Source organism: Passer domesticus, chromosome 15, assembly GCF_036417665.1.
Source record: "Passer domesticus isolate bPasDom1 chromosome 15, bPasDom1.hap1, whole genome shotgun sequence".
Lineage (NCBI taxonomy): Eukaryota > Metazoa > Chordata > Aves > Passeriformes > Passeridae > Passer > Passer domesticus.
In genome coordinates, this window is record NC_087488.1 from 8,810,921 (window position 1) to 8,837,266 (window position 26,346).

A 26,346-nucleotide genomic window follows, 5' to 3' on the forward strand; every position below is an offset into this window, starting at 1 on the left:
GATGCCATGGTGGCTGTCAGCCATGCAGGCACTGCTCACCATTCATCCTGGGAGGGCCTCACATGGCTGTTCAGGCACTGGAGCTCCTGATTTGACACCTCAGGCAGGTTTCAGCAGCACCAAGGGTGCACGCATATTTCATTAACACTCTCAGAGCAAAGGATGGAGGGAGGAGAGGGAGATCATCTCAGCAGCAGCAAAACCAGGCTCTTAGGAAAACAGCCATCATTTGGATTCTTAATACAGAGTCTGGGGACTGTCTGCAAAACAAGATAACACTTACCTCCTGGATAAAGGTGCCAGAGTAAGGAGTAAGTAGAGAAAGCCAAAATACACACACACACAAAATATGAGCACTGGGACCAAAGAAGATTGATTGTCATGGACAGCATCTAAAAGGTGACTGAATATAGAGTTCTCCCCATGGCTGGGAGCATTACTTGATATCATATTGAAAGAAATCTAATTTTCCATCAGTGTCCTTAATATATATATATATATTACATACCATCTTTTTGCTGCAGGCAGAGCAGCAAGGAAGGGATCAAATGAGAATAAGCATAAAGAGCAGTTTATTAATCACCTGTGAGAAAGTATTTCCACACCACCAGTGCATCCCTTGCCTTCTGAATTTTACCCACAGAAGAACTTGGGCCTAGGGCTCCAGAAATCACAGTTGTTGAGGGTCTTTCATGAGATGTTGAGGCCACCAGTACACCCTGAGGGACAGATCTTACCCAAGTGAAATGGCCACAACTTCATGAGACCAAGGCACCCAAGGCCACTGACATGAGCTGCAGGCTTGAAGCAATGGGATGACCCCTTGTGACACCAGGGAACACAAACACACAGAGCACTCCACAGGCTGGCACTCTGAGCTTTACCCTGGAACATCCCACAGATCACAGGGAAGTTGTTAGAAGGAAGAAGGTGTTTCCAAGGAACAAAAGGCACTTGTAGGTAAGTTGCATTACTTTCAATTTATTCCTGTAAATGTTGCACTTGCTAACCTAAAAAAATGAACAATTTTTCAAATTCTGTTGAAATAAAATATTTCTACTTTGTCACATTCTTACCAAAATAAAAAAAAAATTATCTGGTGAAGGAACTGAACACTAGACATCAGATGATGGCATTGTTTCAGACTGTCAAACCCGATTTAACTCAGTGCAATTCTGGTGCCAACACGCTGCCTCCCGTGGCTTTATTTGTCTGGGCAGGCACCTGACAGCAGCTCAGCATCCCCAGGATCCAAATGGATCCTGAGCCTCCCTGCAGAGACAGATGGGGAGATTTCACAAGTCACCCCCAGCTCGGGCAGTGTCACTGTTTGCAGCCAGGTTAAAGCTGGGTCTGTGCCCAGTGCCAGCACAGAGTCCTCAGTAACCTGGGGCAGAGGTGAGGATCACCCAGCTGCCCATGAGGATCACCCTGGGCTGCCCATGAGGATTACCCTGGGCTGCTCACACCTGCAGGGGTGAGATGGCCACTGCATGGCCCCAAGGTGTGGGGAGCACAGGGAGGAAGGGCTGCTCCCCTCTGGGGAGGCTGGCAGAGGCTCAGCCCTGCCCTGCACACCCAGGGGCTGCTGCTGCCAGGAAAGTCCAGGCTCCTCCTGAGGTCATGTTTTATGGTCGCTTAAAAATTAATAGGGGGGAACATAATTAGAGCTATGAAATGGGTGTGTGGAAATGTGCCCTCTGCTGCGAAAGGAATAATGAAATTAGGTGGGTGTTTGAGGGGAAAACCCTGGGAAATGTGTTTGAGCCTGGAGAAGGAACACACAGTAACCCCAGAGACCCCACAGAGGGCTTTGGCTGAACTCCCACAATGTCACACACCAACCCCTGCTCGGGGCAGCTGCAGCAGCTCCTGGGCTGAGGATGCAGGAGATTCTAAACCCACCAGGCACAGAGGCTGAGCCACCAAAAACCTTCAGCCAGCCACACTGCAGCCTGCCACCAAAACCCCTCAGAAGCAGGCGTTTGAGCAGTGCTGGTGCCTCTGCAGAGCCCGAGCAGCCCCAGAGTGGGATGGTGCTCCAGGATCTGCCAGCCCCAGCCCCAGGCCAGGTGCTCTCTCCACCTGCAGTCACTGAGAGCAGGAAACATCTATTAACCCAGATTGGATGGATAAACGAGGATAAGTGAGCTTGTTTTGCAATAATACAGATTTCTATGTCTCCAACAAGAACAAACAAGCAGAAGCAAAATAATAATAATTATCATCATCATCCAAATTTTTAAAAACTGTCAAAAACATTATTTTTGCCAAAGAGAGTAAGCATGAGACATCTCAGTGCTTCACTTGTGCATGATGCCAGGGCTGGCTGAACTTGGGGGTGAAGGAGGCAGAGGGGGGAAAATCAGTATTTTCAAGATTAGAAACCTGTCACTCACTATTCTTCATGAGATAGTTCTGAATTGTTATTTTCTGGGAAACAGAAGTTTTCATTTTGATTATTTTTTAAAATACCTTTCATTTTTCATTATTTTCAGTTAAGGTAAAGGATAAAAACTGATAGAAAATCTGATAAGTGAAACCTTGCTTGACCTTTTCTTTCTCCATAATTTTATTAGAAAGAAGCTGAGAATGCCTCCTCCATAAACCCTCACTTTTTACAGCTATTCCAATCTTCCTGTGAAAAAATCAGGGGAGGAAGTGAGAAAACCCAAGTCCTAGATTTGAGACAAAAATAAGATTTCAACAAAATAAGATTTCAACAAAAATACATTACATAAAAATCCTACAAGTCATTAATTCTAAAATAACCCCCCCTTTACTTGACGACATTTTTTTTATTTATAGATGCTTGACTAGCAGACTGGATTTACTGATGTTATTGAAATATAAATTCATTCAACAGTCTGTAATTCTTGAAATTATGCATTTAGAGCTTCATTTCAGATGCACTTTATTCACCATTTGTTGTTGTCCTGCTACAGAGGCACCCAGCATCCAGCCAGGCAGGAAAGCATCAGAGATCCCAGGCACTGCAGCTCTGGCACACCTCGAGCCCCTGGCTCTGCAGAGAGGCAGCATCACTCACACCCCACCTGCCAATTGCTCAGCAGCTTCAGGTGTGCCAGAGAAAAGTCAAACTCGTGAGCTCTGCCCTGACCAGTTTGGTGGTAACTTATTATTAAAGTTATTAGTCCAAGAATTGGGCAAGTCTGCCCCGCAGATGCTGCCCTGGGGCCCCCCAGGCAGCCCCCCTCTGCCTCAGCTCTGGCTGCAGGTTTTCCTCCTCCCCCCATTAATTTTGGGTGCTCATACCTACCTGATGAGAGCCATGGCTCATCAAAGAGCACAATGTCCTACATGACAGCAGCTGTGTGGGGTTTTTTTTCAATTTTTTTAAAGCACCATATTCTGTTTCAGCTGGAAGCAGGACACTGCCTATGAAAACTGGCTGATGTGCCAGCATGGAGTCTGAGTAACACAGATTGAATTAACCTCCTGAGGTGTCCCTGTGGGCAAAAAACCATAACCATTGCTTCTGCTTAAAGTCTGTGCTTCCCCAAATACAGCTTTAAATCCAGGGACATTGGAAAGGCTCAGGCTCTGCGGGCTGCAGTGCTGTACACACAGGGCACAGCTGCTGTCTGAGGCTCTGCACAACTGCCCAGCTTTCACTCTCTGGTGTAAATGTGAATTCAGCAGGGACCAGGAGCACCACACCCACGGGGAGGGTGCCAGGTCTGCCCAGATAATGCAAATTTTCTCTCTGCTCCAGCTTAACAACAAAACTTCTTGACGCTGATGTAGGAACAACTTGGTCACAGAGAAGAAGCCCCCAGACCCAGCGTTATTTTCCTTCCAACAAATGTACAAATATTTCCCTTTAGCAATGATAGAGAGACCATTATTTAGGTTGATACGCAAAGATGGGAGAATCCTCTGGTTACACAGTGTTAGTGTTGCAGAGCCTGAATTTAAACTTCCATTCCTTTACAACTCAAGACAAGTTCCAGACAGTGGGCTGAAAATACATTTCAAACAGATCTTCAACATTCAGGACCATCTGTTTCCTTTTTGCTTGAAGTATTTTTATTTGCTGCAAGTAATGATCTTAAACAGATTTTAGGAGATTTGTTATTAATAAAGGAATGTGAAAAATTTGCAGGAAGGCAAAAACCACGTTCTGCACCTGGGCCTGCTCGTGATCCTGGGTGTTTCTCTGAAAACTCTGTGTTCTCTTACATCCTTAAATCCAGATTTAGGCTCTGAATGAAACAGGTTTCATCTTCAGCACTAAACCACCCTTTGTGTAACATTGTTTAGGAGAGGGAGCGAAGAGCAATTTCCCCACCTGAATCTTCCCTGGGAATATACAGCCTGCTGGGCAGAGTGCAATTAGCAGGCTGGAATTTGGCCAGGCCATTAAGGTTAATGGCCCTACTGCTGCCAAGTGCCACGGGATGTTAATGAGGGCAAGCAGCAGAGGAGCCCACAGCAGGGACCAGCCAGAGCCTGGCATCTCCACCTGCCTGCTGTCCTGCCACAGCTGCCCTGGGGACAGCGGCTGCGCCAGGGGCAGGCAGGGACAGCCTGCTGCCACCCCCAAACCCACCCAGGAGCCACAGGACAGCACCAGCAAAGACAGACAGGGATATAAATGGGATTAATGGGATAAATTTCCTAAAAGCATATGCCAAGAGGGTGTATCATCACTGGACATTCAGCAAGAGTTTCCAACACAACCCTCAGTCAGTGCTTTTTCCCCACATCTATTATTAAACCTCTTTTTTGGCCAAGACAGATGTATGAAGCACATCACACCAACTGGAACAAAATGCACTATCTGCCTCATTAAAAAAAATTTAAAAAAAAAAAACAAAACACCCCCCCCCCAAAAAAAAAAAAACCACCATAGAGCTCCCCTCTGTTTTCTGGGTGCAGCTTTGCTGCTGTGAACCCTGTGAGCAGCCGTGTCCAGGGGAGGGCACAGTGAAGTTCCTAAAGGTGCTGTGTTTTAAGTACCCCTACATGGGAAGGGACAGATATCCCATAACTTAAGCAAGAAATTTCCCATGCAGTGTCTGCATTTCATTACAGATGCTGGAGGAAGAGCCCTTGCTCTGTGCTCACCCCCTCAGCCCCAGGACAAGGGCACTGCTCCACCTCTGCTCTGCTGCTGTCACCGACATTGTGCCATTACCTTTGGGTGGGGACTGCTGCTAACACCAGTATCTGAACCAAAATTAGCACACTGGTACAACAGCCATGAAGTGCCAAAGCTGGGCCATGTCAGCCAGTTATTGACTGTAGTCAATATCTGTTTTGCAGCTGCTGTCTGCATAAATAATGAATAAAGCTATAAATCTGGCAGGGTGACCAAACCCTTTCATTCAGCTTCTCTTGAACCAGTTAAATTCTGCTGCAATTCATCTGCCTGCCTGAGCACCAGGGAGACACTTCCTGGGGAGAGGAGGGGAGGAGAGGGGGCTTTATTTCTGTGCCCTGCTGTGGAGCATCCAAAAGCAATTCCCCTTCAGCTGCAACCCTGATTTCTTTCATTTTTATTGAGGCAGGGAGCAGGATGCTGAGACTCTTTTGAAGTACAGTGTCTTACCCTCCTCCAGGCACAGGTCACTGATTTCAAGACAGAAATCTCAGATGCTCAGGTTTCCTTTTAAATGAAAATCTCTGTTGCCAGTTTTTTTGTCCGAGGTGATGCCACCAGAAATGTCCTTTCAGCAAGAACCACTTCTGCCTCCCTGTGCCACAGGAGGATCACACTGGCTTGGTGGTGTCGGGAAATGCCACCACCTGCCACGAGGCAGGGCCGAGTGCCAGGCAGGGCCAATGGCCACAGGAGCTGCTGGGAGGCCACAGCCTGTGAAGAGCCTCTGGCAGCAATGGCAGGGAGAGCCTGACAGGTACAAACCAAAAAAGGATAGGACTTGGTAGATCTAATAGACAAACAGCCTTCAGATAAATAAGAGCCAAAAAAGCTGTTATAAATATGAAATATAATAATATATTAATATCAAAGTTGTCTAAATATAAAGCCAGGTTTGTATCTGGAAAAACATCTCTTCCAGTTTCAATTAATTGCTGTTTCTTGATTGCATGAACTGCCAAAGCTTTGTGTTTCTATAGCAGCTTTTTCCAGCCGAATGATCTCTTTCCATGACATGGATTTTACTATTTTCCACAGTCCTTATGCCTTTTCTGGATCTCATCATGCTCGTGGCATATTACATGAATTTCTGCTTGCCCCAACTGACTTACTTGTTAATAGATCCTCTGTCTTTGGCACATTTCTTGCCATTTCTCCACTGTTGAAAGAAATTATCCTACATAGCACTAAAATCACAGTTACACTAATGATCAGCTCTGTAGTGTGATTTTTCTTGTTTTAATCATCAGGAAGAAAAATAAGCATGTTCAACATGCTATTCAGCTACCTTTCTGTCATGTTTCTCTATTTCAAAATAATTTCTGTTCTTTCACCACATGCTCTTCCAGTTTGCACCTTACACATCATCCTGTCATCTTCATCGTGGCTTTGGGTTTTTTTTTCATTTTCACCCTAAATTTTGAACTGGCAGTCTGAGGAGCATGTTCTTAAAATGTGTGAGCCATCAGGACTTGCCTTTTATTCTAAAGCACCAGGATTATTTTTTTTTTTTTTTTTTTTTTTTTTTGCCATCCAACTTTTTTATGCAGGAGCACTTGATATGCAACAGTGCACAGGCTGCCAAGGAGACTCTGACCTGGGACAAATCTCCAATCTGTATTTTGGTTTTGGAGCCATAAACACGACATGCTGGGAGCTCAGTCCTGCTCTGTCCTCCAAACAAGCCTCTGTGTTCTCAATGGCAGATGCAATCTGATCCAGCCCACTGCACTTGTTATTAATACAGAACTAAGGTGTACTTTATCAATGGGTGTGAGTCATTGTTCTCTTTAGGAAAATCCAAAACAGTTTTAACCACTACCCAAGGAAATTTGCAGTTCATTTATTCACAAAGAATAAAAGCTCCTTTTTCCGTGTTCTTAGAAGGATTTTTAAACTGCCAAAATCTACTTGGGAGCAGGGTAGCAAAGATTTACCCAAAAATCTCAATAAAATTAATTTGGACCTGTTTACAAGACAGAATCTACTTGTCAGATATTTTTAAAGAACTCACTTAGGAAAGCAGTAAATACACAACCCAAGTTTTAAAAAAAATAAAATAGCATGGTTCTGCTCCCCACACACCATCCTACCTAACAGTGCTTTAAATTTAGTTGTGAAATTCTCTAAATCAACGTGAGCAAAACTGCACAGTCAGTGCATTAATGCCCAGGGCATGGGCTGGGAAAGAGCCAGCAGAGTGCCCTGGGAAGAGCTGACAGCAATTGCTCCACAGGCCTGAGATGAAACCTGCTGCAGCTCCACGTGGGATGTCTGCCTTTCATATCCCTAACCAGGTTTTCTTCCCACTCTTTTCTCTGTGCCAGCTTCTCCCATACTCTGCCCATGAGCTTGGAGCAGCTCTGGGTTCAGCTGTCTGCCCGTCTCCGGTGCCCTCAGAGCAGCCACAGCCCCGGCAGGGCCGGGCCCATCTCACCCCCTGCGCTGTGGGTGAGGTTAGACAAGGACATCTGCAAACCAAGCCCCACAGGAGTGTTCTCTCAGGCCTCAAATAGCAGGGACAGGTGGCCAAAATGGCCTGGGGCCAGCTGAGCTCAGCTGACAAAGCCAGGTGTGTAGGGAGGGCAGCTCCCTGTGCCTCCAGCCTTGCACAGCCAGGAGCTGTCGCAGCCTCTGGCCAGGCCCAGCACAGACCACTCTCTTCTGCTTTCATCAAGCAGACAGCAGCAAATTGCAAGCAATCACCAGGAAAACCCCTCAGTCTGTTTAGGGCAATGCTTTCCACTGTCTCACGATGTTCTACTCCATAAATGATGTTAAACTGCTTCTTCCGACAAAAGGAGGGGTGGATGCTGTGCCTGTGAGCATTGCAGCTGTGGCCACATCAGAAGATATCCATGGAAGCCATTAATATCTTTTAAAATAAATACTTTTTTTTTCTATTGACGTTTTCTTAAATGTTTTTAGTCTCTAAAAGTAACTTCCTTCCTTCCTTCCTCCTTCAGTACATTTTAGCCTTTCCCTGCCAGATCTTCAGCTGGAATAAATTTGGCCTCCCAGCCCTGATTCATTAAATGCTGTGAATATTTGTGTTCAGTTAAACAGGCCATTCACAGCCCCTTAATGCTTAGAGATGAATTTTGGCTTGCTTGGCTTGAAAGGTTTGGCATGTGTAGGCCTCCAGTTGCCATTCAAATAGGGACATGCCCGAGTCCAGCCTGTTCACCAACACACCTGTGCAACAGCACATTCCCCAAAGAAGCTTTTCCAAAGCAGGAAATACCCAATTTCCCAGGCTCTTGTTCAATTACTGCCAGATATTGTGGAACACAAACATCACTGAATATCATTCCTTCAAACACAGAACTGTGATGTTTGAGTAACTGGAGCATAAATATAATTCACCTCAGGCAGGAGATAAATTACATTAATAAAGTGTGGTAGTGTTCTTTAATTAGTTTGATTAGGCATGACAGAAGATGGTATTGTTCAGAAAAGCTTCATTTCCTCAAGTAAGGAATTGTCACTGTAGATCCCAATCTCTGGCGTTTAGGTGTTTTCCGTGCCTTTTATTTTTTCACAGAGCGAATACTATCAGAGGTTGATGCTGCTGCACCTGTCCTTTGGTATCCATGACCCATTTCCCCCATGTCCAAAGACCCTGCCAAGTCACCATGCCAATTCTCGGTAAGACACAAAGTTCAGACACGGCTCCCATCCTCTCTGCTGTATGTTGTTTATTTATTTACTGAATTTGCTGTGCCATTAGGTTTAGTAAGACTGCTGTGATGCTCATGCTTTGCAAATGTTGGAAACTGTGACGTGTCAAGTGTGGAAGATCTATTTAACAGACCTGGCTGCAGAGGATTTGCTCAGGCTCTGAGCCCCTTTCTGTTTGAGCCAGACCCCTGTACCATGCTCTCCACTGTAGCCCTGAACTTCAAAAAACTGTGCAGGTTCCTAAATCACTCATGTACATGAATAAATTCCACATCATATCTTTATGTACCTAAATATTGCTGTGCAATCTGTCCAAATTCTTCCTTTTATTTTGCTGCAAGAAAAAATCATACTTTTTCTAAACTCAGCAGCTGATTTTCTATTGACATACAGGAAAGCATGATTGTGGTTAAAATTTAAAAATTATCTATGTATGGTTCCAGAACAGCCTGTGCCCCCAGACAGGAGAGAGTCTGTCCTGCCAGAATGTGGCACCTTGCTGTCACCAAAGCCTGGTGTTGTACATCAGCACTAGTGAGGTGGATAAAGTGGTCTTTCTTGCCCATTGATCACACAAATCCAATTTGTAGCCTTGTTTTCTCTACATGACAGTTGCAGGAGACAGACCTGATTAAATATTTCTGTTCTGATCAAGGAGCTCTCACAGGCAATCCTGTGGCCGCACACCAAATCCCTCCCCAGAGCTCAGCTGCACGCTCTGCCTGATGGGCTGTGCTCAGCTGTGCTTCCTGCAGCCCTGTTTGACAGCAATGCACAACGAGTTTGGAGTTTTAGGAGCAGAGATGTTCATACTCCTGTCCTTGAGATGCAGCAAAGACTGGACACTCAAGGACACTCAAGGTTTTCACATCTTTCCTGAGACATACCCAGACAGGAGCCCAGCCACTCCTGAGGCTCTCTGCTCTCTCCAGGGGAACTGCTGCAGGACCCAGTGCTTTATGAGTGCCCAGCCAGGTGTCAAGGCTCCATGTGCTGCCTGTGTATCAGGCAGCACCAAAACTGCACTAAACTGCAATTGAACTCGATTTACATTTCAAGTGCAGCCTGTTCCCTACAGGAATGCTTCATTACAGGTCTTCTCATGGCAGGAGAACAGCAACTGGTGGAACGCTCTTCCTGAAGCCATGCCAGTGGCTGTTTGTTGTGTTTGTGACTGTTCTGCAGCAGAGATCACAGCCTTGGTGTTGCTCTCAATTGAACAATTGGGGATTAATTCTTGTGGCACCAGGGCATTTGGGACTGCACTTGAGATTTGGCACTGCATTTGAGACCAGAACAGGCACTAGCAGAGCTGAGTAATTACAGACAAATAAAGGATGACAAAACTCATTGGCTCTGCTGCTTTCTCCCAAAGCCTTTGTGGATCCTTTTGGAGGAGTACAACTCAAAACACTGTTCCCACTGATGCCAGCTGACACCACTGCCCTTCCTCTGGTGCAGAGCCTGGCAGCTCAGAGGGAACCAGAGCACAGATAGTGGAGAATGTTCTTCTTTCTGCCCCCAACCTCTCCATCGTGCTCAGTCCACTGCTGAGCCTCCACAAATCTGGCAGTCTGCAGCTCAAATGACTCTTCTCATCCTTCAGCTCCTTGTACAATACCCTGACCTCTTTTCATCTCATCTGGAACATCTGAAGTTCTCCCTGACATGGGTTATTAGATGGATTTGAAAGAAAATTCCCCTGAGAAAATTCACCTTTGAAAAAGTTCTTATTGGAAAATTCTGGAGTTCCCAATGGAAACAGGGACAGCAGGAGGAAAGTAGATTTCATTTTGCTAGAAGTGTTAAATAAGCTTTTGATTCCAAGCTAAGTTATACATTTTCATAAATGGAAACACAATTTAAATTATTTCTTTTTATGCTAAAAATATTATTGTTTTCATGCCAAAATACCTCATTTTAATTGGTTTTTCTAAGCTGACACTTTAAGGCATGGACAAGACTAACAGCCCTCCAAACTCTATTTTCATAAAACGCTTTCATTGCATTTCTTTTAGGTCATCAATACTTATTACTTGTATTGAAAGAATAAGCAATAAAGGCACTTTGTGTCTCTCCCTTGCTACCCTTTAATATAATCTGTCCACCAAACCAATTGTTCCATCTTGAAGCATTTCCATCTCCAAAATAAAATTGCATTTTACTGCAAGGATATTCTCTACCCAAATCCCAAACAGCTTGTAGCTAAGTATTAATCCATAAAAAGCAGAAAACAATGTCTTATTAATTCACAAAAATCAATATTCCAGTACACTTTTTGGTGCCAGTTCATTACATGTGAGTCTAGATTTATATGCTGCTCAATGGAAAACTGTCCAAAATGTATCTGTTTACCTATAATGAGATGAACTTATTGCTAAACCTCATTCCACCAAAACCAAGCTTTGTGACAGAGCTCTGGTTCAGGGAAAAAGAAAAAGTGATCTTACAGTGTGTGTAATCCTGATGCAGTGGTTCTTTCTTCTTTAACAGGGGATAACACAGGTATCCTTTGGTTTTCTTGCTCTTCTTCCCTCTGGCCAGGATACTCTTTTATAAAAGAGCCAGCTCTGTACTTGTCCCAGTGACAGTTAATCATGAAGGCTGTCAATGCAAAAACCCTTGAAAAAGATGTGGCATCAGAAGAGGTTTCATTCCAACAGTCTTGGTGTCCCATCACATTCCTTTGAATGCTGAATCCTATAAAGGCTGCTTTTCCTAAGTAAGTCTAATTTCTTCAGAAATACATGGGGGGAAAAGAACAACCAACCAAAAAAAAAACCCCAAATTTCTAAAGCCTATAGATTCTAGTGTTTATACCAGCAGTCCAAATGCAACAGCCATTGATGCTGATAAGGATTTTTCCACTGGTTTCAGTATATATGCGAGCTGAGATCCTAAAAGCAAATGAAGCTTGAAATTCCCAGAAATAGAACTCCACTATTACCAAAAAAAAAGTTCATAGATATGTATGTATGCATATGTATTTGTATATGCATGATAAATTATTATATTTCATTTGCCAATAATGGAAAAAAAATCTATTTTTATTTATGTATATAAGTTTTTTCATTACTGACTACTGAAGTCTGATCATTTTTCACATGGTGACATCAGGCTCTAAGATGTTCCTTCCCTTTCTCTTTAGTTCCCAGAATGAAAGTGGTTCATGAATCATGAAGGTTAAATACAAATAACTTGCATTACCACTCACAGCAGACATGTGGTTAATTGCTGCCTGCCTTTATTGTTAATTGCTGAACACCAGTGCACTGGCACACCTACCACATGCTTCTGAAGATAAACAAACTCAGCATATGCCCTAATGGTTTGTGTTCTCTTTACAACACTTTTTCTTCCAGAACAACGTGGGTAAAATTCACAGATTGTGTCCCTTAATGTCCTTTCCTTTTTGCTTCTCACATGGATTTGTCTGGCTGGTAACTCCTGTGTCACACCAAGGCACAGAAGAGCCAGGCCAAACAGAAAGGCTTCAAACAGTTCCAGTAAATTAATCCATCAGCCCAAGATCTCCTCCTCAACCCTTTCCGTACACAAGCTTTTGGATAAGCTGGGTTAGTTCTGATTCCTTTGAAAATGCTAAGCTGGTGTTCCTTCCACCCCAGAGTATGACATGGTCATACCAGACATATCCAGCTCTGAAAAAAGCCCCACAGGATGGAGGAAAAGAAAACTTACCACTCACCACAGAGTGGTTTGGGGAGATGGAGGAGTTCCACTGTTTGATCAAACATTTCCTTACAGTTTAAGTCCCTTGGAAAGAGGAAACTTTCTGCTGAGGAAAGGGGTCCTTCTCCTCAAATGCTGGTGTCTGCAGCCCCTGCAGGATACCTGGGCCCTTCCCAGCCCTTTCCTGGGTTACCTGAGAGATTTCTCACTGCTAAAAAGTAAAAAGATGGGACAAGGGCCCCCACAGGACATTAGTGCTCTGTCAGATTGAGTCTGGCCAGGCAGGAAGGCAGATCTCCCCTGACCCTGCAGGGAGCTGCCTCTGCCAGCAGCCCCCCAGCCCTCCTGCAACACCCCAGCAGCCATGGTGATGGAAATGCAGTTTGAACCACGAGATGAGAGGCATTGTCAAAGCATCTCTGAAAAAGAGAGCTGCACAGATTAGAGACAGCTCATTCCTCAGATCAAATCAGTGGATTCAGACAGGAAAATAGCCTGAGTATTTGCTGGGATGATATACCATCTGCCTGGTGTTTCTCTTGAGCTCCCATATTGGGTTCTCATTAACTTCCTCACTGTTAACCCTCACAGGCACTTTTTTTTCCTCCCTTTTTCATGACATTAACTGAGTTCTGCTAGAGAGCAAATGATTCTTTGCACCGAATTTAATTTCCTCTCTGTAGAAACAGACTAGCAAGAACCATATTTTCCAGTCTATTCTTAGCCATAACATGTTCCTGACAATCAGGCTGAAAAACCTAGAAGGCAACAACCTTGCCAAAAAATTCAGGTTGGGATGTAATGGAGATAAAATCAGTAGCAGAAGTGATTAAGAAGTTGTATGTGCTACTTTTCCAGGAAAGACTGAAATAACTAATCTGTATAACCAGGCTGAATGATAATTAAATTAAATCGGCACCTTTACAGAATATTGAAGCATTAAAGGCAAATCTCCAAAGACACGGAAATCAAGAGGATTTGGGCCCCTGAAATGTTCTGAGAAGTCAGGTAAATGTGCCAGATTAATTTTTTTTTTCTTCTCAGGTTTTTGAGGAGAATTTTATTTCAACTTCATGTCATTGAAATCATCAGAGTCACTGGAACCTTAAATAGCTCCCTACTTGTTACAGAAAAAGCAACAAAATTACAGCTGAAGAAATTAGAGGATGTTTAGCGTGGTCGATGGAAATGTTACCAAATAATGGGGTAAAAAAAGGGAAAGGTCAAAGTATAAGGTGAAAATCCTGTATTTGCAGACCAGTGACACATTGAAAATTGGAGTGGCTAAAAATGAGTGAGGAGAGTGTTGTCCTAGCAAGTGAAGAAATCTTTAGACCCAATTGAAATTCTGTATTTATTAACTGCTCTATCACTCAGGACCCATTCCTCGAGAGATGGGAAAGGAGGAAGGAGAAGAAAGGATGTAAAAAATCAATAGTCAAAAACACATTTAACAGGTATAGGAAGCCTGGAGCCTTCCTCCCTCATGGAAGGTATTTGGAGGTCTCACCCCTCATTTTCCTGTAGGAAGAAGCAGAGTGCCCTGGCTGATGGAGGGCACCCAGCAGCAGGAACAGCAAGAGGCCCCAGAGCTCCAGGGTCCTGCCCTGAGCCTCCTCCCTCTCCTCACTGGCTCTTTCCATTCCTGCTATCCATTGCTCATTACAGATGCCATTAAATCCAAAGAAAACACAGCAAATACTTATTATTAATTTCCAAAAGAATACAGGGCTATTTTTCCCATTGATTCCTGGCAGATTCTTTCCTGAAATTTGCCAGATTGGTTCGAAAACAAATACATATAAATTAGCAATATACGACACGACATGAATGAGAACATTCACTCTCTCTAATCATTCCCACAAGCATTTTGTCATTTTTTCTGTCAGTTCTGTTGATAGGAAAGGAAACTGCTTTGCAATTTTAATTTCTTTTCCCTGAGCACATTTTGTTCTTAAAGTTCACTGATATAAAGCGAACGTATTGGAAACGGGGGAGGCTGGTGAGAAATATGGGAGAGAGTGTTTTTGTTTCTCCCTGTTCCAGAGTGAACAAACATCCACTGGCATTTCTTCAGGCATCTCACTCCTTCCCCCCTCTCCTCACCTCCTTAAAATATGCAAAGACATATTCTCTTTGAACCTCTATGAGAAGGGAAAGGATGGGTACTTCCTCTTGATTAATCCAAAAATTTGAACAAAGCCACAGCTGACCTTGATGTCAGGCTCAGAACTGCACAACTGTATTTCCACATGTTCAAAACTAGACCGCATCAAAGGCATCTACACATTGACAGCATCTTCATTTTCTGGCACCAATTAAGTGGAGAGGAGAAGAAAAATGGTGAGCTCAAGAGTTGGTAATGAGCACCATGGCCACACCATCCTCCCTGCCCAGCCCTGGGAAGTTTGTTGCCACATTTGGATTCCAGTTTCTCATGTGTTTTCTTGCACACTACAGAGAAAACCTGGAGCTCTGCACAGCATGTCTAGAGATAACGAAACACATGATGACTTTATAACACAACTGATGTAATATGATATGCTGCAATAATATAACTATTACACTGCACAGAAGGGAACAAGAATGGCTGGGAAAACATAAAATTATAAATGATGTCACTATTTGTTTGACATGAACTGAGCAAAGTATCACAAGAAAGGAACTGAGGAACTGCACCTCGTGCCCCAGAAGTCAGAACAACTCAAAGCAGCTGCAACAGATGCTGAATGGGGCAGCAAATAACAGAGAAGCATTGAGAGAGTTTGGTTAATTGGGCCCAAAAACCTGGAGTGGTCTGCCAGGGGGAAATCTAGGTCCATGGGACCATGAGTCTGGGTCCCTGAGATATGGAATTTCCTCTTCAGAAAGGGAAATCCCACGTAACTTGTCCAAAACCAGAAAGACAACTAGCTCTTGTGAAAGTAGGTGTTCAGCCATTCCCCAAATCAGAGGCATCTAATAAAAATCTGCTCTCCTATCAGTTTAGATCACATTTCTTGGCCAGGACCCATTTTCTATGAATATAAATTACATTTTTGTGCCTATTGCTTTATCTTTTTCATGCCTCTCAGACCCAGCTATTATCCATCTTGCCAATAGTTATTTATTACTTTGTGATTATAGGCAAAGTAGGTAATGACCTATTAAATCACAAACCCACACTTATTATCACCAAACCCAAACTCCAATTGCTAGAAAAGAATTGCTTAATTTCATATGCAGTTAAGAGTTTACTTTCTTTGCAGCCAAGATAATGGATGGCCATTGCAAACATTTTTCCCAGGAAACTGGCAGTTGGAGTAAGTAGTCTACAGTTCATGTTTAAACTGTAATCAGAGGGATTGCGCTTGATACACATTCCAGGAGCAGACCTATACCCAGGGCAGCAGAAAACAATAGCAAATATATTTCAGGTTTTATATTACAATGTGTTCTGAAAAAGTGCTGGCATTTGTCAACACTTTATCCCTTGGAACAGCTACAGGTGGGTTGTGCAGACAGGCACAAGGCAGGTAACACACACCCCCTTCCTCCAACATTTCAAATTCTCCCCCAAAAACAGGCATGACCCCTGAATGAGCACCAGATCCAGCACAGGGGCACATTCTAAACCTTGAAAGAGAACAAATAGAGAGGCAAAAAGAGCACCAGGCTCAGCATCACCTTCCTGAGGAGATGCTCCTTTTACCAAAGAGAGCCAAGTGTCAGCATCATAACTTGTGCATTGATGTTTCTGTGATCCTTGATGAATTATTAGTACTGGCTCTGAAAAAGACACAAAATCCTATTGCACACACAAGCTGCAACAAAAAATATAGCAGGAAAGAAGCATGACAGATATTCAGATCAAGTGCAAACCAACTATATGTGTTCTATATGAAAAACAATATTTAGCTAGTAATAAAATAATTATCCAGGAGACTTAGTTAGCCAGAGGTTAAAAAAATCTTATTTGCAGAGAATTCAAAGTCAAGGCCAAATTTTAAAAAAAAGAAAAAAAAAGTGTAGTTAAATTTGACATGCTTACATGAAAATTTTTGTGATAAGTGACTGCAAGTCTCCTGCCAAGACCTGACTGACTGCCAAAACGTTGTGTTTATAAAGGTTGCAAGCAAACCATTGCCTCAGGTCTCTATCCAGAAACCTGTGAAGTTGTAAAAAACTCTCTGCAATGTTCAGTGACTTACTTTCCCCAGTCCCAAATGGCAACCCATGTTGAAAAATAGCATTTATTAAGCAAAATAGGAAAATTCCAGTGCAGTAGGTAAACCCATCACATAATATCTGGTTCCTGAGAAATAATTAAAAATGTTTCACAGTTTCTCCTCCAGCACAGCTGGTTGTTATCTTCCTTTTCCAACACCCCTGCACCCCCAGGCCAGGTCTCAGTGAGCAGCAAAGCCTGATTGGAGTCACATCTGGAGGGGCAGGAGCTGCACCTCTGCTGCCAGGCAATTCTCCCTTCTCCTCTCCACCCATGCCAGCCTTCCCAGCAAAAACACAGAACCCCCTTCAGAGTTAATTTTTGCTTTCCAGGTTCCAAAATCCATCTCAGACTTCTCTTTTTCATGCTCAAACCTTTGCATCCCAATAGCAGAAGCCACTGCCTGGCTGCATTTAGGGAGACACAAAGCACACTTGGGCATAATAAATCACATGCTAGTACACTGGAGAACCTTTTATTATTTTATGGGCCCTTTCTAACAGAAATTTCTCTCACAGAAAAAGAATAAAAAGAAAAACATTAATGTTTCAGACACTTTGGGCCCTTACATTTATCTTTCCTTCCCTCCACCAGAGAGTTTTGTCTGTTTTGGGATTCTCTTGTCTCTGAAAATCCAGCTCTAGGGAGACAGTCAGTGGGGGGTTTCTTTTGTCTGAGTCTCCAGTCCCCAGACCTGTGCAGCCTAAGATAAAAAGCAGCAGAGCATTATTCCTGACCAGTTTTGATCCACTTCTGCAGCTGCAGCAGCATGGGATTTAAAGTAATTTCCTATGGTCACTCCAAAGGCTGAATCCTCAGCTCATGTGAGCAGGCACAGCTCTGCTCTGACTCCTGCACAAGATGTCAGATGAAAATGTGTCTCGACAGCCCTGGAACCCAAAGTCAGGGGTGACCCCACATCCAGCCCTGCAGACAGAGGGGTGCACAAATATGTTACTTATTTCTCTTCCAAGAATAGCCCTTTTAGACTGTCAATAAAATGGCTCTTTCAGAAGTAGTCCATTGTACACTGGAACAGAGAGATCCAGAAAATCTCCAAGGTGTCAGCAGAAAACAATGATGAGACTCCTCAGCCCAAGAAAGCACATAAAACATATTAGTTGCAGCATGTGGAAAGTCCTGCTGACTTCTTTCTAAAGAGCCCAAAGGGCCTTAGATTCCAGGAAACTGCTTGCTGTTATGGGTTTGTTAATACTGATGTGAAATTGGGGTGCTTTGGGCTTTGTCTGTGTGAGATCTAATGGAAAGATTAACTGTCCATTTTTTTATTAGAGCCAAATGCTTGTTTTTCTTCTTGCTGTTCTAGGCACTTTCAAAAGTGAAGACCAAGAAGAAATGTGTTCTGAGGATTCCCAAAATCCTGCAGCTAAGAGAAAAGTGAAAGGGAATTATTACTGCTTCTATTTATTTATTTGTCTTGAAATGCTGCCCAGAATGTCACAGCACACGATGGGATGCAGGATCTCTGCAGAGAATAATTCAGTCGAAATAAAAGACCAGCCCCACTGGGTGCTCACACTTTGCCAGCCACTTCTCAGATGTTATCAACCCAGATGCCACCCCAAGGCAAGAAACACAGATCTTTTCCTTTCTTCTGTGCCTGTGCACGGGAAGAGACAGCAGAGACTGGGAAGGGTCAGACTGATGTCTGGAAACACAGGCACACAGCAGAGGCACTCCCTGAGCACTCCTACATTGGCAGGATTGTCCTGGCAGTTCTTTTCTGTCTTCCTTGCCAAGGGGCTGGAGGACCCCTCCTCTCAGCCAAGGTTATGTGAACCCGTGCTTGCCATACAGCAAAGAAATATAAAAAGTATGAATTCCATTTAAAATGGGCTGTGCAATGTTCTCTGCACAAAAATAAATAGTCTTTAGCAGAAAGGAAAAGATCTTTACAAGTCAGAGATGCTGTGGACAGCATGCCTTGGTAGAGTTTCTCTTCTCAACAAAAGAACTGAGAAAGTTCATCTCCACCCTGAAAAGCAATCTCCCTGTTTGCTCATTGTTGGCTCTAAGTGTTGTCAGGTGATTCATTGGGAAATTTTTTGATAAGAGTATTTTCCAGGACTCTTTAAAATGTGTCACATTTTAAACAGTACTCACAGAACCCACCCAACTGAGAAACAATACACAGAAACTGTTGTTCTGCTGAGTCCAGATTCAAAGCCGTGGTATTTATAATCTTACAGCATTACAGATATATTTTAAGTCTTATAATTTCTTAAGGAAAATTGTAGTTTAAAAGAGTGATGCTGGGAAAAAAATCTCTGTGAAGCCACAGGAGCTCACCTCTTTTGAATTTCAACATATATTTACATGTGAGTGACTAAGATGTATCCATTAGCTGCAAATACACCTTGTAAATTCCTTTAACAGAAAACACAGGCCTGGAAGCTAGTGCATCATGTTAGTGTCTAGTTCTTTCATTTTCAGAGGGAGTTTCTGTAATTATATCCTCTGCAGCCTAGGGATCTATACACTGGTGTGTAGCAGGTGCTCTTTCATGCCTTGATGTTCTAGAGAGACCTAACACTGAGAACACTCATCCCTGCCTCACAAAAAAAAAAAAAAAAAAACAACCCAATTCTGGTGAGGATATGGCTGCCCCTGTCTGTAGGTCTGGCACCAGCTCTGGGAGGCAGTGCCTGGTTGCAGACCCAATCCTTCCCCCTCAGCATTCTTTTGCTTGAAGCTACCCAGTACCTGCAGAATCCAACTTGCAAATCCAAGGGCACCAAATTCCCTTTAAAAATACCTTCTTTTTCCTTTTCAGACCCTTTTTTTTTCAGCTGAGGCAATTATTACTTGTCATAAATAAGAACTGCCAGCTGTGGAAAACATTCCATTCACTGTTCTAAAAATGCTTTCTAATTGTTTCTTTCTTCAGCAGAGAATTTTCTAACGACTCTGTGGTGCATTCAGCCAGCCAGGGGATGCAGTGGGAGGATTACTGATAAGGCTATCCATCACTGTCACTCAAAAGGATTGGACCCCCAGAGTGCACTCACAAGCAGGGAGCGTTTGCAGCACACTGGCAAACCTCTCAGGATTCCACTGCAGATGAGGATGCTCAACAAATATCACCACATGGAATGAGAAATGGTGTCCATCATGTTAAAATCCTGCCTTTACCAGAGCTGGGGTGTGGTTCTCTGCTTTTAAACTGTCCTTCTGAAAGGAGCATGTATGGCTTATGTGAAGAAACAAACAAGTGGTTCTGGCAGTTGATGCCCAGGACAGGGCTGAGAATGAAGAGCGAGGCTGAAGGAGAATTGAGGCTTGCAGACAGCATTGCCTGCAGGTGGAGGCTCCAAGAAAGAAGCCAGCTGACTAAGAAAATAGCTCTTGCCTTAAGTAACTTTCCTGCAGTGTCTGACAGAGAGCTGGAGCATGGGAAGATGAGCTGCTCGAACTTTGCTTGTCAAAAAATTCATATGAATTCAGACAGGTTTTAGTTTGTGAGAGTTTTACATTTCCAGATTTTCCCTTTTATATTTATAGGTTCAACAATCCCAAAATGAAAAGAAAAAGAAGTCTTAGTTTAAATGAATGGGGCTCAGTAACCAAGAGAAGTGATGTTTCATTCACCTTTCATCATCCTCTGAGATTTGGGCTTTTTGGGAAAGACCAAAACGGGGAAAGAGTTGGAAAGATCAGCACTAATGAGTTCTGATTCACTTTTATTGATCTACAAAAAAAAGAAAGCCAATGGGACAGTCTTTCTATACATTAAACATCGTTATTAAAGGTTGATGAATTCTAGGTTATATCCTGCCCTAGTGGCTGAGGAAGCAGGAAGAAAGGATAAGAAAGAAAAAGGGTTTTATTAGCAGCAAAGGCTCTTTTTGGATAGTAAGAAAAATATTTTCTTAAGGTAGCAGGGATTGAGATACACTGCCTTTGGATGTGCAAAAATCCCCTCACTGCAGCTGTGGAGAGCAGTTAAACTGTGATATGTCATGGGAGCTGTGTGGGCTGACTTGATCCTTCCTCAGAGCAGCACCTTGGGCTAGATAGTATCTGGAGGCTCCTTCCAGCCTTTCCCTCTCAGCTTCCTATGGGATACCCTGATGCAACATCAAGAGGAAACATTAATTCTGTCTTCCTGTGGCCAGAGCTACAGTGGTAAATATCTGACCAGGGAATTGAGAGGAAAACATCTTCATGCCAAATGAGACTCTGGATGACAAAGATGGCCTTTGGGCCAGGGCCTGGAAATGAGGGAACAATCACAGAAATGCTCACAGCAAATCCAGCTGTAACAGGCAGCCCACAGTCTGAGCAGAGGCAATACAGCTGTGAGGGACAGGATTTCAAGGGGAATTAGCACTGCCATGGAGAAAGGCACAGCATCTGCTTTGTGAAATGAAATCATCTCAAATGAGGTCACGGTTTCCACAGCCAGATTTTGGTGGTTACACAGATGCTTGCTACCACTACTAGGAAAATGCTGGCAGAGAGGTAGACTGAGTGTTTCTAATGCTAGGTCTCACTGTGCTGTCAATAAGATCAAAGTACTTCCAGGGGAGGAGAGCTAGCCCAGTGCAGCAGAGCATTCTGCAGCAAACAGGTTGATTTTGCTCTCCTGAGGCAGCAGGAGTTCCAGGCACTCACTCCACTGTCCCTGCAGCAGCCCCTTCAGTGTGCCAGCACCTGGAAGCCCTGTGTCTGTCACAGCACCCTGGTCACCCCAGGAGCTGCTGGCATTCTGTCCTGCTCTCCCTCAGAAAAGGAGAGTGGACGTCTCTGCTTCTGTGCCTGATTGCTGAGAGCTGGCTGGATGTCACTGCTCCTCCTCATCACTGAGCTCTTCCTCCCTGCCCAAACCTGTCAGCTCTTGTAGGCTATTCCAGCTCTGATAAAACAAACAGGAAACAATCCCTCCCTCATAGCAGGCAGCACAGTCACAGTCCTCCTAAACTAATTGCATCTTCTTTCAAAACTTTGGGATGAAAGAAATACTAATTAGTTGTTTTAGCATGGCTACAGGGAGAGCTGGATGAGAGCCTGTGCTCTCCAACGTGACTTGTGTGCTTAGATGTCCCCAGGTTTGCGAAACACTATCAGCTCCAGGAAGCCAGGGGACCACATCCTTTGGGGTTAAATACCTTAGGATGTGGGTCTGAACATCAGAGGCCATCTCAAAACTGAGCACCCAAATGCAGAGTGGTGCTCAAGTCTAAGCAACCCAAGAACAAGCTGGAAGTTGAGGAGTTTCAGGTGGAAGAGCCACATGATCTGTGTGCAGAGGCACTAATCATGGCAGAGATCCAGCTTTGAAATGCTCACCAAACAGTTCAACACCTCAGTGGAGCAGCAGAATGCAATTCCTCCTGAATGCACTCTATTCCCACTCAAAATGATGGCTAGGGCATATTTGCAGTGAAAGAGCACTTGTCCTTAGAGCACAGGCTTTCAAAATGCTGAGATGTAAATTCTGTGCCAGATGGCAGGTCTCAGGATGGGTGACCTGGCCCCAGGCCAGCACTGGGCACAGGATGGATCCCTCAGAGCCCACAGGACAGCTGTGAACATTCCTGCCCTTTCTCCCTCACTGCATTTCTGCCCCTGCCACAGCCCAGCCTGGGCACAGCTGAGCCTCACTTGGCTGCCAGTGCCACACACAAAACAAACCAGCCCTTATCCAGCGCTGATTTATGCCCAGTGCTCCCAGCTGTGGAGGCCACACAAGGATATGACAATACAGTGTCAGCTCAGTAGGATGCCCAGGAGTATTTGAGCATGGATTACACAAACCATGGCAAAAGAGAAACACATCCCCTTGCCAGGAAAGCACAGAACATCAATAAAATAGGTCAGTTATGGCCAATGCAGGGGAAAAAATCTCAATTTGGTCCCATAGGCAGCTGCCTGATGATTTGACCACATCACTCTTCCTCTCCACTCCCCGAGATCCCCAGGTACAAATACATCCTCTCAGCACCTTCAGTGCTCTGCTCCCCTCTGCCTTTCCACACCATTCCCCTCTTGCCAGGTTTCAGGCTGACCCCACATCTCTTCAGTGTGGGTCAGTCCTGCTGTCACAGGCTCCAGCCAGCCCCACCTTCACTCCTGTGCCCAAACTGATGGGGCCACTGTGCCAATCACTCTGGCCACAAAGAGAAGGGAATTGCATGCAAAGTGTTCCTTGCAATTCCTTTTCTTCTAATCCCTGCCTGACTGCTCTGGCCTCCTCCACACCATTCCCAGCTCCCCGAGTCTGCTCAGACCATTCTCTGGCTCCCCTCTCCTGCTGCCACCTCCACAATTTCTTCTGCCACCTCACCTTTCCCCCTCTGCTGCAGCTGAGCAGCACAAGGGACACACAGCCCACCCAAGGGGGGTGCTGGTTTGGGAGAGAATAACAACAAAAAACCCACCCAACCAGAACTGCAGAGGCAAGGTGGGCATACACAATGAGGAAAAGTGCAAAAAAACCTACAGGAATGTTCAGATACTTCTTTGATGCAAAATGTGTGTGGAAAGGAAAGCATCTAATCTGAGCATTTGTGCATTGAGAAGGTGGTGGCTGTGGTTGAGGGTGGGTTACTTGCTCCAGAGGCCTCTCTGTAAGAGTTCCCACAGCTAAGATATAAATTCTCACAGCCTAATTTCCAGCAGTGCTCATCACCTGTCACTGATTGAACAGCTTCAGGAAGAGCCCAGTCATACCCAGCAAACACCTGACTTTCAGAGAGCCTTTCCATCAGTTGTTTTGCAGACTGTGATTTGGATCCTTTTGAAGGCTCAGAGTGCTAAAATTTGCACTGCCAGACAGGTGCAATTAGCCCCATCTGTTCCTGCAACTCATTTACTGGTTTGTGTACTTTCTAGTGCAAAACTGAGCTTGAGGGGGAAAAGAAAAAGTTATTTCAGAAAATCATTGTTAAGAAATAGGATTTGCTGTTTCCACAGTCTTGAGTGATGGGACAGGGAGATCAAACATCACTGTGGAGTCATACCTGACCCAGCAAGCAGCTTGGACAGTCCTTGCATGCATTGCCAGACCTTTGTTGAACATAAACCTGCACAAAACCACAGGGCTTAGATAAAACCTGATGCACACGATGATGTTACTGCCCAGTAAGGAGCTCTGCAGGGGCCAGGCTCACTCTGCATTCTGCCCCCACAGCCCAGGACCAGCCCAAGACTCCTCCTGACCTCCCTGTCTGCTGGCAGCAAGTACTGAGCTATTACCTGTAATTCAGTAATTCAGTGCTGTAAGCTGGGCTAAAGAAAACTGAATTAATAGCAAACTCATGCTTTGTAAATTTGGATTGAATTCAGCCAGCACTTAATCAAAGAAGGAGAAGCACTGAAAGCCTGCTGGCCTTACTTTATATTTTCAAGATTCATTACTGATATTGCATTCCACAGAAATTTTGTTCTTTTTTTTTTTTTTTGCAGCAAAAGCAAAAGGCTTAGATCATTTGAAAATAAAATTACTTATTCATTTCAAGCTGAATAAAACATCTGGGTTGGAATGATGTTGGGTTTCCTTTTACCTGCATTTCTCCCAGAATTAATTTTTTTTAATGTTGTCCTTGTAAGAGGCAATAGCATGGTTATGGCACCCACTGTCTTTCAAGGAACCTCAGGCTGTGTTCAGGGTTTGAAGCCGGAACAAAAATTTGTTTTACATTTACAAATGGATGCACAAAAGGCTGTTTGTGTACTACAGAAAATGACATCTACCTCTGCTCTGCTCCCGTGAGGAGTGAGAGGGGAGCTGCAGATCCATGAACAGCTCAGATCTACAAATATCTCAATTTGTTTTGGGATCCAAGTAATTTCCACAGATCCTTTCATCAACCTGCAAAGAATGGATCCTTCCACATCATCTTACTGGTATTTAAAACAATGGGCTATATTTCCATTATGACAAAAAACATTCCCAGCAAGTTTCACAGCTGCTCTAGGAAGGTTTTTATTCTCCTGCATCAAAGCACTTGGAGTGTTATTTGAATTGTTATGATTTAGCCTGTCTTGGATACAGGTGCCCACACCTTTCTAAGATGGTGCAGTGATTGCAATGTTATGAAGATGAATGGGATGATATTAGTCATCTCCATGATACACAGTATTTTTGGAGGAATTGTGCATAAAAAGGACAGCCAATCCCTTCTTTGCAGGTGTATGAGGACGCAAAGGAGTGGAGATGGAGCAGTACAGGATGGGTGTGGGGAGTGGAAAGCACAGAGACACCTCACACCTTCATTGTAACACCACACAGGTGATTTCTGGGTGGCCCAGGGGTGGGAGAGGTCCACACACCTTCCTAGCACTGATTCACATCAATTTTAGTGTTAAAGGGGACTAGAATGGTCACTGATTTCTCCACCTTGCATGTGACAGAATTTCTCCCAGTAAGTCCTTCACCAGACACTATCTCAGCAACGATCTTATTTTCAGAAAAAGCACCCAGTTTTAATGAATCCAGCACAATCCAATGTAAATTGCTCAAATAGCTAATTCCCCTGGCACCAAAAATGTTCACGCATTTCTAGGCCTGACACATCCCTCCCTTCTCCACTGGTTTTGCAGTACCCAGGAGATGCTCGCACGCCCTGCTCCAGTTCTGTGGTGCAGAGCAACACACAAACACAAACGATGGGAGGTGCTCAGTGTTGGACACCCCCAGGCTCAGCCCCTGGCAGAGGGCAAGCCCAGCCCCTGGTTCTGTGCAAACATGAATGCTGCAGCCCAGGGCTCTGTGCCTCTCCCTGCCAGGACCCTGCTCAGCCTGCAGCCTCGCCCTGCTGGGCAGGAAAGATCAAAACTTTTCCATCGTGACAACAGCACTGATTTACAGCAGCTCAAAAGCTCTGTAGAGCAACTTAAAGCAAGGCCCCATTAGTTACCAGACAGAAGATAGGAGTAATCAATTTCGCTCGGTCTGGACTGAAGTTCTGGAACTTTCCTCCGGTTCAGAAGAAACATAAAGGTGTTTGAGCATCATTTTTTAACCTATTGAAGAGAAGATGATAAAAAAAAAAACTCATAGAAGAAAAAAAAAATAACACAGCTTGCCCTTCTGCTTGGCTTTCAGCATGTATAAACAAAATTTAAACAAATAGTGGTTGAGATAAGTGAGGATTGAGTTAAGAGTTTTGTGTTTCTCCTGGGGCTGCTTTTTGCCATTAAGTAGGACCTTGCTCCTGAAACAATTCATGGTGAACAGCAAAATCAGTCAGAGAAAAAAACTCTTTACACAAGAGGCTATATCAGACTATAGGAAAAGTCAGGATTTGAATAAGAGGGTGCTTTAGGCAACTGGACTTCAGCTGTGCTGAACTACATCCTTGGACTGCTCGGTGTGTGAGCTGCATATTGTCTCATTTCATCTTCAGTAGGTGAGCCAGAAACCATGGGAAGAAGCAGAATAAAGAAAACAATGAGAAGGAGACTGAAGAAAACAATGAGTGATGATGAGGGCTTTGAACAGGAAGAGGTTTGTTGTGGTTCTTTAAATAAAATACTTTCACAGAAAGGTTTAACAAAATTTACCTATGTTGTAATACCCTGCTAGATTAAAGGCTTAAGCACATTTGCAAAATGAAAATGAATCCTGTGTTTAATCATTCTATTATAAAATTCATTAATATTGCAACAGCTTTGAATT

The 26,346-nt window shown here is 44.0% G+C and overlaps 1 long non-coding RNA gene across 1 annotated transcript; it reads left to right on the forward strand.

The window, feature by feature from the left end:
- Positions 1-856: 856 nt before the first annotated feature.
- LOC135281273 (uncharacterized) lies at positions 857-18,280 on the forward strand. Its single transcript, XR_010347973.1, has 3 exons — positions 857-960; positions 8,670-8,773; positions 18,031-18,280. It is a non-coding gene; the product is annotated as an uncharacterized LOC135281273 (long non-coding RNA).
- The last annotated feature ends 8,066 nt before the right edge of the window (positions 18,281-26,346 follow it).